This window comes from Micrasema longulum, unplaced genomic scaffold, assembly GCF_059751315.1.
Source record: "Micrasema longulum isolate JH-2025_06_02 unplaced genomic scaffold, ASM5975131v1 h1tg000328l, whole genome shotgun sequence".
In the NCBI taxonomy this organism is placed as follows: Eukaryota; Metazoa; Arthropoda; class Insecta; order Trichoptera; family Brachycentridae; genus Micrasema; species Micrasema longulum.
Genome location: NW_028277532.1, coordinates 396,384 through 413,530, shown reverse-complemented (window position 1 = coordinate 413,530; position 17,147 = coordinate 396,384). Strand labels below are relative to the sequence as shown.

The following is a 17,147-nucleotide window of genomic DNA, read 5'->3' as shown; positions in this document are numbered from 1 at the left end:
GAAAATAAATCTCTGCCACCGGTGTTACACAACCTTCACTCCTTTACAAGAACACCACCACAGCTTCGGAAAAGCACTCCTCCCATCGACGGAGAGAACAATGAAATATTGGAAAGTAGAACTATCTTTGAAAATATTTTTTTGCGTCCACGTTTCCAGAAATCGAACCAAGGACCTCAAGCACGGTAACGCGCCAACCACTACACATCTAGGCAAACTTATTTTCACCCGATTATCTTATTCCGGATTCTTACCTTAGAGCAATCATTGAGTCGAAAATACTTGTCCAGGGTTTTGATTATATTTCACACACAGAACCGTATGTTTTATCCGCCGTGACACATAATAATAATAATTGTTTAAATAAAATGGTCCAGGTTTGGACCAATAGACGTCAATTTTGATAACACCATAAAGTGTGTAATCCAGTCACTGTCTTCAAACATTTTGAAAAGCCCAAAATGTTTTTAAATACAATACATCTTAAATAACCTTTTGTCTATGCTTCTTCTTACATAAATAATAAAACTGTGACATTGAGCAAATAGATTAAGGACGGCGAAGATTGGACACAAAAAATGTACATGTGACCTTCCGGTAACGATTTCAAGAAGCTAATGATCTTTTACAAAAATAATCATTACTTTTAATCTGCGGTGTGCTTTGAAGGAGTATAACTAGAAAATATTTTACATCATAATGAAAGATGTCGGTTTTAAAATATCAATGAATGTAGAACATGTAGTTTGCCGTGTGACGAATTAAAAAAAATATTGTTATGGATATTTTTTCGGTTTTGAAATATGTCATTACAATTATTATTACGTACTTAACAACCTTGTTTAACTAAACAACATATTTTTCTGTGTCCAGGCGGATGAATAATATGGTAAAGTTCCGTATATGAAATAGAACCGGAAGGACGAATGTTTCCAGCTGGTGATAAGAATCCTAAAAAGTTAATCTCATTGTATAGTGGTTAGAGCGTTTTCGTACATTTTTCCGGTGGACATGAAATATATGGGTTTTAAAGATGATTTTACACTACAATATTTAATTGTTTCTGAAGTAGCGCCTGAGTTGTTAGGTTGATCGATTTACCTTCCATGTAAAAAATAAAATGTATTATCTTTAACATGTTTGAAGTACATCTTTTATAATTTGTTTTTAAAAAATAAAAAATAATAAAATAAAATTTAAACAATAAAAAGCAAATAAAATTTTAAAAATGGTTATTATGTGAATACCATTGGATCCCATTAAAAACACGCCAGTTTGACGTGAAATACTCGACCAAAATTAAAAACTTAATTGCATTGGGAAACACACAAAACGATGGTGTAACAGTAACGAAAAATTCTGACATCTTTATTTATATAATTCCGTGTGATGTCACCGTACTCCTCCTAAGAGCCTTAACAGATTTACGTGCGGTTTTCAGAGAAATATAGATAATTGCGCTGTGCGTGTTCGTAGATATTAAAATCGAATATAATACAAAAAAAGTTAGAAGCATAAATGTTTTATTCATCGATCTACCGGAGTTGCATTCGAGGAGAATACAATTACAAAAAATAGAAAGATGTTGTTTTTTTGTGTATAAAAAAGTTTGTTTTTGAATGTTTACAAACAGCATTTTTTTTTTGTGGATCTTAATCAGATCCTTTCCTTGAATTCCTTATAATTTCTGCCAATTTATTTATTTGTACTGGATTTTTGGTAATACTAAAATAACATTAAATTCAATACATTTTTTAAAATCGTTTTTCTACATAAGTACACTCCTTTGTTGGTGAAAAGACCAGAGTTTGACGTTAGCAAAAAAAATGTCATATTTGCAAAAATATTTATTTTATATTTTGGAATTTAACCATAAACTAGTACCTAATAAAATACCAAATAAAAATTCAATATTTGAATATTAACAATGTTTAGTTTTGGAAATTAATCACAAACAAATACCTAGGTAGGTACCAACCTACTTATCAATGAAAAGTCTTCTTCCAAGCTTTTAGCAGGCAAGCCAACGTTCGGGCATGACAACGTATGTCGGGTCCGCTAGTTTACTAATATAATATTAGACAATAACAGCACTAACAAATTTAAAAAACAAAAACAATTGCATGATATTTAAAAACACCATACTATATTGGAGACGAATTTAAAAATCACATAATGACATTATTAACCAGACATAACGTAACATGACTTGTCGTGTTTCTAAAATTATAAATAAATTAAAATTTATTTCAACAGAGAAGGAAAACTTTTGAGAAGGAGATATGGAAGTCTAGGCATTTACAGGGCTTATGACCTGTCATTGGCTGGTTTAAGTGGCCACTTTACACACTGTGTAACATTCACCATTTTGCCCATGTTTGAACATCCACATTTCCGCAAATCTTCCATCTGTTGACTTTTGTGAATTAACATAACGGACATAATTCGAATCCGAGATTCATTGGACATAATCAAACATTGTTGAATTACTACCTGGTAAAAGAAAAAGTTTAAAAATTGAAAAATTGTTTTCAGGCGTTGCCTAGTAGGTGATTTGGTTCAGCCGGATGAATCTCACCCACGTGATAAAGGTTTCAGCTCTTTTAATGAAAGATTTGAGGAAATGTGGATGTTCAAACATGTGCAGAATGGTGAATGTTACACAGTGTGTAGAGTGGCCACTTAAACCAGCCAATGACAGGTCATAAGCCCTGTAAATGCCTAGACTTCCATATCTCTTTCTCAAAAGTTTTCCCTCTCTGTTGAAATAAATTTCAATATGAACAACTCCCTAGGGAGGAAATCCAGCCACTCTGCAAGCATTTGGACATAATCAAACATTGTCATAAATAAATGATATAAAAATCAAAATATATTTTCAATCATTTTGCATGGTAACCGATATAACTAACACAAAAATAATTTTAATATTTGAATGGTAAATATTTTAAATAATCAGCATAGAGATATTAGTTACATTATGCGTGTATTAGTTTTCTATATCCAAAAAAAATCGTAATTATTTTTCTAGGCGCGTGTTTTAAGCTCTAACGATCTCTTGCAGTTATAACTAGTAGATTACATCTTCAATGATAAAAACATTCAAAATTCTTCTGGTTTTGTTCCACTCATTACATATTAATTGCTTCTGCTTCTAAAACACACCGTTACCTTTATTTCAATGAGTTCTAAACAACATTTTTACGAAAACACTTAGTGCTTTAGTTAAAAATTAGAATATTGATATCGATAACCTAATGACGAACTCCCTTTACTATTGAGGTCTTACCTTAAATTGTAAAAGTAAATGCTTAATTCGAAATTGATAATATACAATTACTTTTGTTTGATAAATTAATTTGTTGATAAATTACCTGGTCCATGAAGAAGTATAGAAATTGAAAAAATAATATTTTCAGGCGTTGCCTAGTATGTAGGTGAAATAATTCAATTAGATGAATCTCACCCGCATAAATAAAGGTTTCAGCTATTTAACTTCACAAACATCAACAGATGAAAGAATTGATGGAATATAGATGTTCAAATATAGGCAGAATGGTGAATGTTACACAGTGTGTAAAGTGGCCACTTAAACCAGCCATTGACAGGTGATAAGCCCTGTAGATGCCTAGACTTATATATTACCTTCTCTTAAATGTTCTTTATCTCTGTTGTAAAATGTTAATATACAATTATTTTAAATAACATCGTACATACATTTATTAGGAACAGAGACACAGTTTACAGTAATACTATGAGTTTGTCCAAATTTTTGTAGACAAGGACTGGATTCAACTTCCTGGGGAGCTGTTTATATTAACATATTACAACAGAGATCAAGAACATTTAAAAGAAGGTAATATAGAAGTCTAGGCATCTACAGGGCTTATGACCTGTCAATGGCTGGTTTGAGTGGCCACTTTACACACTGTGTAAAAATCACCATTCTGCCCATATTTGAACATCTATATTCCTTCAATTCTTTCATCTGTTGATGTTGATTTCACAATTGAGCAGCTACTATTGTGAAAGAGGAGGCAAGAAAATTAGAGCGATTAAAGAGTATTAAAAGAATTCTTTCGTTACTAAATATATAAGAATAAGAATAAATAAGAATTTTAAGTGAGAATTAAATGTGACAAAAAAAATAAAAAAATAATAAAAAAATAATAAAAAATAAAAAAATTGATATTGAATATGTTCTGTAACTTGAATTATAAAAATAAAACTTTCATTTTATTGGTTGGTTGGAAGAAATTGCCATTTGGCAATAAGCCCGCCAATGTACAAATAACATTATGTACTAAAAGTTAAAAAAATATAAAACTCATTCAAAGTAAGGTAACGGTGTGTAAATACCATTAGAAAAAAATGATCTTTCTCCACGTAGAATACACATCTATCATAGAAAAGAGAAGATTAAGAAAGAAGTTAATGGTCAGAGTACTCTTAATTAGTCATTGATAGAGGCTAGAAGCAGTCAAACGTGTATCTAGCCGAATAGTAAGCTCTTAACAAACTACCCATATTAGTACTTGTTTAGTAAGATGTGCGGAAGGTAATTATTATTTTTATGTTTTTGCGTAACGACAAGGGTAATTAGTTACAGAAAATAGTGTAATAAAGCTGGATTTGAAATTAAAATGTTTCACTTTGCTTACATAACTGAATTAGTGCTGTAAATATTGAAATGCTAATAACAGGTCATAAGCACTGTAAATGCATATATTTTCATATTACCTTCCTTAAAATCTTTTCCATCCAGCCTTGTCTATAAACTTTTTTTTTTTTAAATTTATTGAGGATATATAAAATATAAGAAATGAAATATACAGAGAATAAAACCAATGACAGATATCCACCGAAATACATGAAATACTCGTACAATACATGTTAGTGTGTTAGGGTGAGTGTAAGTGTGTGAAAGTGTGCGCGAGTGGGTGTTATAGTGGAATGAGGGTGGACATGTGAATAAATATTATTTCACAAGTATCAAAAATATATAAAGCATGAAGAATTAGATATAAAATAAGATTAAGAGAAAAATGTGTATTTTAAAACGCGCATTTTAAATGTAAACTTGTTACAATCAAACGGATCAATAAGAGGAAAGTTCAAATTATACTTACGAGCTAAACGTATAAGTGGAGAGTTCTGGGAATAGTTCGTACAAACTGCTGGCACATGAAATAGAGAGCACGACGTGTGACGGGTGCGGTAGCCAGGGACATTTAATGATAACTCCGACATGAGAGCCGAGCTATCAAGGCGTCTACTTAGTATGTCATGGAGGAGTCCTATGTCCAATAGTAGACGGTGATCTTCTAAACTAAGCAAGTAGTGCTTTTTGCAGGAAGACATATAATTGAGATCGGTATTCCTGCATCTCCAGTTAAGATGTCAAAGAAATGTCCATTGAATTTTCTAGAACCTTTCTTTACGTGTGACATATTTTGGAGACCAAAAGGAAGAGGCATACTCGAGCAAACTGCGAAGACGGTCGGTTTTCGAATGTGGAAATCTAGGCGGCCGCGGTCTCAATTTGGAACTAACACTGTATTCCTTCACTGCCATACTGAGAAATTGGAAAAAAGGTGATTGTGCTGACCATGTGTATTTTATTGATCACAAATTGACAATACTGCAGTGAGGGGTACAATGAAAGCTTTTAAAGTTTCTTTATTTTGTTATTTCCGCAGTTTAAAGAAATATTAAATTTTCGCTTAATTAGTTTAAAAAAAAAAGATATTTATTTATTTATTCACACTCTTTATCAAAATACAATTCCATGTTCACTTTGCCCAGCTAACAAGGGTACATACCCCGTTAACAAATTAATATTGAGCACAGACAAACAAAATATAAACTTATTCGTATACACATTTTGATACATAAGCATACAGACATACACATATATACACATATATACACATGTACACACACACACACACGTACATACACCCATAAGCATACACATACATACATTCATAAAAACATTGACAATTTATTTATGCCAAACTTCATGGTTGTCATCTATAAAAATTTTTTTTTTTTATTATTCCTTATTTTTTATATTTTATTTTTGACATCCAGTAAGGTTCTCTAATCCGTGGCATGCATCAACTTTTCTGACTCCCTACGACCAATGTCATGAAAGAGCGAGGTCAACACCTTCCGTAACTTGACAACACGTATATTGATATGCGAAACTGAAGAAAGACTAAAGTCTTTATGAACAGTTTCAGGAAAGGGGTGGATGCTTTCATTGTAGGTATTCGCACGGCTTGTGACCTGTCATTGGCTGGTTTAAGTGGCCTCTTTACACAAATGTAAATTGTTTGACCGGTGGGAAATTCTTATTACGCTGAAAACATCAGCCAAGTTAGTATACTTTTTTATATGGAGTTCTTAATAGATAAGCTATAAATGAAACATAACTCCATATTTTTTATAGTTCTAACATATTATTTATATTTAATATAATTACTTTACTCTCACTACAAGCCGGATATTTAAGTCTAATAAATAATTTTAATCGGTTAGGAGTTGTCTGTTGTCTGTTTTGTGAGTTATGGCTTTAGAAATATATGTACACTTTAATTTATGCTCCAAAATACATAAGAAGAATCGTCGGTGTATCAAAACTAGTTTGTAAGGTAAAGGTGCCTAATGTCGTAACATACAATTTTTACTAATTCATTATACAAGAAAATACTTTTGATGTTTTTATTTTGTTGAAATAAACGACATTTAGCGTCATCTACTTTTAAGTTTTAAAAAAATACAATGATGTATCAGTGGCGAGCCGTGATTTTTTTTATAGGCAATCGGTAAATATTTTTCATTAATTTGTACCTACATAAGTCCATAATATATTAATAATATAATTATAAATGGCTATTTATTCTGTGGTTTTGTGAAAATCAACACAAACAACAATTATTATCAACCTTGCGGTGTACGTATCTTTGTTCTATATTTTTTAAATTAAATACTTGTATAAAAGTTTATTAACAAATACCACAATGACATTCAGCAGTAATTGTCAACACTAAGCACTAATGCGAACGCCACATATCCTATGTGATACATAATATGTCAACGGCATCCAATCAAAGAAAAATAATCCCTCGAAAACAATGATCGAAACACTAGTTTCCAAATAGAGAATATTTTTTAAATATTTGTAATCTGCAAGCTTGTTTTAGTACTAAAAATACTGACTTGGGTTAAAGATGTAAAATATAGTGTACTTTTTTGTATGGAGGAATATTATAGGCTGAGGTAATCGGCTAGTTTCATCGTTCACTGAGAACGGGCTGGACGCTGGGCGCACTTCATAGATATTTTTTGTAGGAACATATAAACGGTGGTGGTAATTTATAATAAATAACAATTATTTTATTTATTTTTCCATAAACATCGTAACCATAATATATTCTTATCAAAAGTAAAATATAATGGTAAACTGTGCGTAATCGCTTATTTTGACGATTCGCACCTGTAATATAAAGAGATGTAAGCAGAGTTCAGTTATTATGTTATAAATAAAATAAAATAAATTAACTAATTAATACTAACGGTTTTTAACAAGTCTGAAAAGATAAATATTAATAAAGAGGAATATATTGAACCTATGAATAAAATCATTAATAAAAAAATTAAACTAATTTTGAATAACACTAAACGATTGAAAAATGTATTTATTATTATCTAGAACTGCTTGCCTAGATAAATAGCTTTTTTTAAATCGCATCGATATGAAAAAAAATATAAAAAAGTGATTAAGAGAAATAATTTATACCTTTAAATAAAATCAAGAAAAAAAACATTAATAATGAAATTAAAAAATTTTTGAACATTGCGAAATGATAAAAAAATTTATAAGGAAGTATTGTATTGTTACCAAAGATAACTTAAAATAAGGAAATATCACGTACTAAAAATACCAATAAAAATATGTTAAATAGATTTAAAGAAATTAATTGTATTTTCAAAATCAATATAGATATTGTGGAGAAATGTTTTCATTCACAACTTTTAAATTCGAATCGTTAAACAATATATCTCAACAAAAACGTGACACGTTTGGCCTTGACAATTGTGACGTCAAGATTCGGGACGATGTTCTATTTAAATTTAAACGGTCACAAGCTGTGTTAAAAAATTAACCAAATCATGAGGTATTAGAGGCGTGGCCAATGCAATGAATTGTTTTCACGGAAATTTTAAAATACAAAATATAAAATAATTTTTATGCTTCTAATAAGTAAAAGAAATAATACTTTTTCACTCTGCGATATTTAAAAGCCCCTTTTACTATTTTTTTTTTTTAAACCGTGATATTTCTCTATAATTGAAATACTTAAAATAACCGCAAAATCTGTATCCATTTGTAGGTTCCATAAATCGGGTGTTTTTCTACAGGGCTTATGACCTGTCAATGGCTGGTTTAAGTGGCCACTTTACACACTGTGTAACATTCACCAGTCTGCCCATATTTGAACATCTATATTCCTTCAATTCTTTCATCTGTTGATGTTCGTGAAGTTAGCCATTGACAGGTTATAAGCCCTGTAGATGCCTAGACTTATATTTTATCTTCTCTTAAACGTTTTTCATCTTTGTTGTAATATGTTAATATAAACAGCTCCCCAGGGAGTTGAATCCAGTCCTTGTCTACAAAAATTTTGACAAACTCAAAATATTGACAATATATTTTACTAAAATAAATTACTGAAGATACGGTCTATAACACATATAAAAATAAAGTCTAAGGATCAAATAAGTAGCAACCGACGGAAACAATCCGAATCCGAAACTTATTTAAATATGCTAGAAGGCACGTCAAAACCTTACAAGTCCATTAAAATAAGAGTCAAATTAATAACACAATAAAATAAAAGGCATAAATTCAAGAGTAAATTTAAAATTAAAACTAGGAGTACTAATGGATAAACATCTCTGCTGGCGAGCTCATACTAATGAATTAAGCCGCAAAATATTTTTCAGTCTACACTCACTAAGAAGGTTGCAAAAATTCTTACCCATTAGTACTAAATGCACTCTTGTACAAGCATTACTACTACCCATTCTAGATTACGCTGATGTTTCCATGACTGATTTAAGCTGTGAGCAACTAGATCAATTTGAACGACTTCAGAGTACATGCATAAGGTACATTTTTGGTCTAGGAAATATGACCACATTTCTGATTATCGTAGGCAACTGAAATGGCTCAAAATTAGACAGCGGAGAGACTATCACTCCCTCTCACTTATGTTCAATGTACTTCATAGTCCTAACGCTCCTATATACCTGTGTGAAAAATTTCAACGCTTATCAGTTCATGGTTGACCTCTTCGTTCTCATTCTCAAGGCACTTTCTTAATACCCATACACAATTCCTCTTTCTTCTCTAACTCATATAGTGTCCATGCGGCTCGACTGTGGAATCAGCTCCCATCCACCATCAAAGATGTTACTACATTATCTCTGTTTAAATCACGTCTGAAGAAACATCTCCTTTCTCTTCCTTAATCTCTCCTCCTTTCCTTTTTCCTCTTTTCGCTTTTTTCCTTTTCCCCATTGAGTAATAGTTTTGATTTAAGATAATTTATAAACAAATACGTTTATTTCTATTTTTAAATATTTTTACTTTTTAATCTTTTTTTTTCTCTATTGAATATGTTTTGTAACTTGAATTATAAAAATAAAGCTTTTATTTTATTAGTTGGTTGGAAGAAATTGCCATTTGGCAATAAGCCCGCCAATGTGCAAATAACATTATGTACAAAAAGTTAAATAAATAAAATAAAAAAATTTTAAAAAAAATTGTTAATTTTTAACGTTTTTTGGTTCGTTGATATGTTATACAATTTATAGATATTATAAACCTATTTGTAACAGTTCTTCAATGTACGCTGTATGAACTTCAGCTTATTAACTATAGAAGAATTTCAAAAACATGAATATAAAAAATCTTAAAACAACAAACAATAGTCAACAAATTAGGGAATCAGTTTAGTTCTTATTTTTTTATGTTATGCAATAGCAATACAACAACTTGAACAACAACGATTGGACAACAAATCAATTTCTCTAATTGTGCTATTTTTTATATTAAACGTATGCAGAGCCAGTCTACGTCAATGTGTAAATGTATATATTTCAAGTTTCCTTATCACGGATTTACGGGTATTTTTACACGAGATTCAGGAGAAGAATGTGGAAAATTTAATTTGCCAACTTTTGACATAAATATATTATTATTATTATAATACAAAGTTTGAAAGCAACCGTTGGTTTTACTCCCAGTTTTTTTCGTTAAAAAAAACGAGTTTCTTTTAAAGTAAACAAAAAACTTTGTATGTAAATAATAGTGAGCCAAAATAAATCAAAGGTCACACAACTAAGTCACAAGTCATAAGATGCACCTAAGTACAACTACTGAACGTAATCCAACACATCCTGAGCTCAGGTTTCGGCTAAATCGTAGTTTCAGCAAATTTTCATCCGAAACCAAAACCGGTTCATAAACCGAAACTTGACTAGCATGAATAGATATTTATTTAAAAATAACTGGCAGGTATATTCAAAAAATTGTCTGTGCTGAGTCGGGTCAAGAATGAATTTTTTTGTGAATCAGAACCAAATTTCTGGACGATTGTTTTCGACTCGATGGATACTCTCAGGTAAGAATTCTGAAATAGAAAAATGAGTGGAAATAACTCAGCTGTTGTGCAGTGGTATGTGACTTCGCCCTCCATCCTCGAGATCTGAATTTCATTCCCGGCAGGGTGGTCATGAAGTATTTATTTAACCGGTGGTGGTTCTACACCGCAATATTTGGATCCTCTTAATGCAATAGTTAATATTTCCTGAAATTTAATCACCTAACCTTCCTAAATATAGTAGATAATCTAATTTTTTTGCACCTCACTAAGAGAAATAATAACAGTGGTGAATTACAGCACAGAATACCCAGGCTTGAGATAAATAAAATGTTTTATTTTTATCTCTCTGGGAATTGCATCCGAAAACCCTCCGTCCATGAGGCAAGCATCTAAAACCCTACACCATGAAAGCCACTGTTTTTTTCTGTTTTGATCAACTTATTGTTTACTTCATTTAATTTTTTCATATAAATTAATACTAAATGCACCCTTGTACAAGCATTACTACTACCCATTCTAGATTACGCTGATGTTTCCATGACTGATTCAATCTGTGAGCAACTAGATAAATTTGAACGACTTCAGAGTACATGCATAAGGTACATTTTTGGTCTAGGAAATATGACCACATTTCTGATTATCGTAGGCAACTGAAATGGTTCAAAATTAGACAGCGGAGAGACTATCACTCCCTCTCACTTCTGTTCAATGTAATTCATAGTCCTAACGCTCTTATCAGTTCATCAGTTCATGGTTTACCTCTTCGTTCTAATTCTCAAGGCACTCTCTTTATACCTATCCACAATTCCTCTATCTTCTTTAACTTATATATTGTCTATGCGGCTCGACCGTGGAATCATCTCCCATCCACCATCAAAAGTGTTACTACATTATCTCCGTTTAAATCACGTCTGAAGAAACATCTTCTTTCTCTTCCTTAATCTCTTCTCCTTTTCTTTTTCCTTTTTCCTCTTTCTTCTTTTTTCCTTTTTCCCATTGAGTAATAGTTTTGATTTAAGGTAATTTATAAACAAATACGTTTATTTCTATTTTTATATATCTTTGGCTTTATAATCTTTTTTTTTCTTTTGAATATGTTCTGTAACTTGAATTATAAAATAAAACTTTTATTTTATTGGTTGGTTGGAAGAAATTGGCATTTGGCAATAAGCCCGCCAATATACAAATAACATTATGTACAAATAGTTAAATTAATAAATTGTTATAAAATATAATTAAATTGCCTTAACTTTTTCAGTCTCTCAAATAAAGAGTATGTTTATGTGAGTATTTCAAATTACCAAAGGTATTTCAAATATGCCTTAGTTACTCTAAAAACATGAATGGAACGATAATAGGAGTGGCTTACTTTAGCTACGTCTTACGGCTTCTTATTATATAAAGGAAAAGTTTTCTCACGACGGAATGGTCAAGCTCCATAATTGCTCCAATTTTTCGCCTCCTGATAAACGACCAAGTATTATAGCAATTAAAAAATTTGGAGAAAAAGCTTTACTGGTAACGATATCGTAAAAGTTGCCTGTGATTTGACGGATAAAAATGGGCGAAGCCAAAAGTCAAAAGATCAAAACCTTTATCGTTTAGACAGAGAAAATACAATTATTTGCTACATTAATAATTCTAATGAATTTTTCAGATATTAATTACTGAATTTACTACACACTATGCCTTCCTCGTAATCAGAGAGTTTGTCTTCCATTGAAGAAGTATCGGGTTTAGTTCTCGACATGGTTGATCACGAAAAAAAAATTTAAATAGTGTTTTTTTACTGCGATAATTGTAGGGTAATTGCCACGTAAAAATATATTCAGTTCTTATGAGGTCACAGTAAATTAGTAAATTTAATGAAAATGTATTTGTTTTTAATATTTTAATTGTTGTAACACAGAGCGAAAACATTTTTGAGAGAGGACTATGGAAGTCTGGGCATTTACATGGCTTATGACCTGTCATTGGCTGATTTAAATATCTACTTCACACTCTGTGTAACATTAACCATTCTGCCTATGTTTGAACTTCCATCTGTTGACTTTTGCGAATTAAAATAGCAGAAACCTTTGTCATGTGGGTGAAATTCATCCGGTTGAACCAATTTACTTACTGGGCAATGCCTGAAAACAATTTTCCAATTTTTATACTTCTTCTTCCAGGTAGTTAATTCCAGTTATTTAAATCCAGCCAGTCTGCAAGCATTTGCATATACTCAAAACATTGTTTTAAATATTTTTTTATTCCCGTTTGAACTGCTGCGGACATCATAATTAGTCTTCTGAACATATCCTGCGGTTTTGTCCCTTTCTGTCCCTCTATCAATACCAAATGCAGCTTCTCGCTACTACTTCTGGCTGTTTTATAGATCCTGTCGGACATAGAGATATGTTGGCTTCCAAAACGAAGTTTTGTTATCATTTCAACGAATTTATCACATGTAATCAATTGAATCCTATTTCGTGAAAAATTCACTTCCCTCTCTTCGTCAATTCAATGAAGTACATATGAATATTAAGTACTTCTGAATTAGTTTCTTTAGGCACAAATGTGAGAAGGCTACAGGATTACAGAGAGCTCTTTAAGGCAGCTTTTCTCATTTGGCAACGATCAATTTTTTATTGTATGTGATCACCATCAAGAAGACTTAAGTCCTTAGATGCGGTGTGCGGTATGTGGTGTAAGCTGCTATAGAGCATTATCTTCCAACCAACCAAATAAAAAGTATTGAGATATGTACAAATGTGAACGACTTAAAGTAACCTTTGCTGTAATTTTAGTTCTTGGTTTATATATTATTATCACTTCATTCGTTTTACATGACAGGTGCACATAATGAAAAACTTCAACCCTACAGGAAACTGGTTACAAAAAATGTTTTCTTACGCGCGGTAAAAATTAGAGCATTAAATTGTACGGCAAAGTTTTTTGAAAATGTACGAAAAAAATAATCAAAAATATTTTAATAAAAACGCACTACTTTGATTGACGTCACTGGTTCATTTGAACCAACCAATGATGTAACAGCTGTGAAGTATATTCGGTTGGCTAACCGTAAACGAACCAATAGGAAGAACTAACACAGAATAACCTCTGACGTCACAAGCGGAGTTATTTCAGAAATACAAAACTTAAATAAATCATAGCGCTAAAAATACAACATGTAAAAAAATAAAAAAATATTTGGCTTAGTTTGATAGACTATTGACAAATAAAAAAATTCAAAAAAGACACTAAACTTCCTCATTGCACGTTTAAATTAAAGCCAATAAGGTAATTTAAATTCTTTTTTACAGATCCATTTATCATAAAGCTGAACAGAACTAACCACCTGGGATTGCTTAGAATGATTTTATTTTATTTTAATTGATTAGAAATACAAACAGATGTACGTAATATAGCGAAAAAAAATTAAATACCACTAAGTGCGTGGAGCAAATCTTTTCTTCATATAACAAAAAAAAATATCAAGGTACGCTGCAATTGGTGCACCAATGTAATGCTCTTTACCATAAGGTGCGGAAATCAATTTCAAATTCTGTAATTTTCTGCTGATAAAGCAACTTTGTGACCACAAATTGATTGTAGATCATAAAATAAAATAAATAAAAGTATTTTGTTTTTACCCGCTATTTTTTTTTTTTTTTTCCACCGACCGGTTTCAAAGCATACAAGCGTCTTTATCCAGGTTTACGTAACTAATGAATGAATTTCAATTTTATTTTTATCATGTTCACTTAATACTACACGTGGACCCAATAGATCAAGTCTTTTTCCGTACAAGAGTGGTAATTTAATATAAATATTTTCGAAGCTAGACATGAGAGCACTAAAAGAAATATTGTTTATTTGGTTAATAATTATATTTTTCTTATTATGAATTGCTTTTTTAATTTCTAAGATTTCTAAGTTGTCTAATTATAATACTATATTTAACATAATGTACTTTTAATTCAGTGTCTTTATTGAAGTTATGATTATTTTATCTACACTTAGTTGATCCAGAATATAAAAAAATGAGTTTCCCACACGCACAACAAGATATCAAAAACTAAGGGTTCCCTAGTCGTTCCCTGAATTACAAATAACTTCTGAGAACAAACATTTAATTGCGTTATTCCAAATTTCTTCAATTATCTCCCTCAAATCATCATTAATATGAAGATCATCAATTGAAAAAAAAATAATTGAAGAAATACCTTTTCAATACTTTACAGTGTCTGTTGAACTGATAAATAAATATCTATATTATAAATAAAATAACGTAAAAAAAAAACTGCCTTGAAGAAAATGTGTCCCACCACAAAGTCTTTAGACGTAGTGGGTAACAAATTGTAATATGTAGGGTATAAGCACCAATGAATGGTTGTTCAAGGTTCAGTTTGTAGTGAAATCCATATTAAAGGTATAAACTTCATTATTTACGTGTACTAAATAAAAGAAAACAATAAAAAATAAATAATTTTTCTATGTACTTTTACTTTTTTATTGAAATACTAGTATTACAATAATAATTAATATTACTCTAAAAAAATAGCAGAATCACCAGCGAATGACCACTACTACCCCTGTAAAAATAATACTCAGATTAAGTTACATCATAACATTATAAAACACCCTAACACATTAGAATATGGATATATTCAAATAATTGCATAAGAAATAGCATCAAATAAAACACTTACCACACCTTTCCTTATAAAAACACTATCAATCTTAGAACAATAACGAGAAGACGCACTATTATCTTTTAACAACTCACAGTTTAAAACTTATAGATTTGTTTATTACTTAAAGATGTGTCCGCCTACCGCTTTTGTCATAGTTTCTAGTGTTAAGTTTTTTGACTGGACACATGTATTATATTATTGGTTAATAAAACACAATTCTTATTATATTGCGTTTTATTAACCAATGGTCATTTACTGGGGGGGGTTCATATACTAGTGCTTTGACCCTATTCAAAACATATCAAATTAACGCTGTTCTGCAGCACTGAAACGGAATAAATGAATGAATTGCGTGGAAGGAAATTTTTATTTGTGTTTGCATTTTTGCACTACAACATGTTTAAAAGCCCAATTACAATAGTAAATAACGGTATAAAACCGCTAAAATTATTTTTTTGGTCATTACCAGAAATCAAGTCCGGAATCTTACGTGCATGAGTCTGGTATTTAAGTTTTAACGCCAGGGAGTCCGGCCGATTGATGATAATGACGATTGTTTATGAAAGAAAATATTTTTATGTAAACAACTCATTTTCCATTTTGTGAATCTATAAATTTACATAATTTAACAATAGAGACATTAATTTTTTCATGCTCATTAATTTTTTTAAAACATGAGAAAGCATTGCACAACGTGATTACGTAATATATGGTAAATGCAATAAGAAAGATAATTTTAAAATATTATTTATCATCGCTTGAGGCTTTTACGGCTCGACATAAATTCAGATAAATGATATGAATAATTTTTTTTGTAAACATTGGCACTAAGTTTGATAGGTCTCACGGTATCATTTTGAATTCAGAGCAACTTTGTAATTTATATGGGATTAAATAATTAATTTTAAATGTATGAAAAAAGCACGCATGTTTATTTCTTAGCTGTTGAATAATACGCGTATTCGTAATTAAGATTTACGAATAATATTCGATTGTAGTAATGTAAAAAAATATCCTACTCAATATAAAAGGCCGGTATCCCCTTCTCGTCTTTTTCCAAAGTCATAGCCTGATCTCACATATAATGCGTATATTTTTTTTTAATTTATCAGTTTATACGCACAAGCTCTATCTGTCTACTAAAAAAACAGCTATTATCCGAAAATAAATACGTCATTCACAATTCTACTAAGGAAGATGGACTAGGATGGGAAGCCACTAACCTGTTCCAGTATTTTCTTTTTCCTGTAGCACTTTACTTGGTTGAATCCAGAACGCGGAAGGCCTATTTCAGCGAGCTTCAGAACACTGGACACTATACTGCACTGGCGCGATCGGATGGACAATATATTTTAAAACAGCGCCCGGCGCGGCTGTTGACAAAACATCTTGCGGTTGAACGCCTAGTGGCGGGTGGCAAAGAAATACTGGTGTAAAGTAGGCAAGAAGGTTTGAAGGTAGATTGGATGTTGAGATTGTGACAATAATTGACACCACTGAATACCTATATAACAGATGCGAAGCAACTCATATTTTCGGCGTCGGCGCTGCAATTGCGCCCAGGTGTAAAATAACTCATATATCTCTTATATTTTATTTTATTTGATTTTTTTATACTTTTACAATGTTTGTATTCTTTTTTCTTCAGAATAATATTTTCCCTCACTGAGGTGTCCCGTGCCGAGGGAAACATTTTACAAAAAGTGAAACATGCCTTAAATTAATTATTTAACAAAGTTAACATAATAATAAAATAAAAACGTAATTATTCTAATTAATTTAATTATCATTA

At 31.0% G+C, this 17,147-nt stretch overlaps 1 protein-coding gene across 1 annotated transcript in view; it reads right to left on the bottom strand.

Moving 5' to 3' along the window:
* The window catches only part of LOC148282450 (uncharacterized), a 65,865-nt gene extending 49,067 nt beyond the window's left edge, over positions 1-16,798 (bottom strand). The window contains exon 1 of the mRNA XM_088225082.1: positions 16,579-16,798. The gene's annotated coding sequence lies outside the window, so the exon portion shown is untranslated. The remainder of the gene's footprint in view (positions 1-16,578) is intronic.
* Positions 16,799-17,147: the final 349 nt, after the last annotated feature.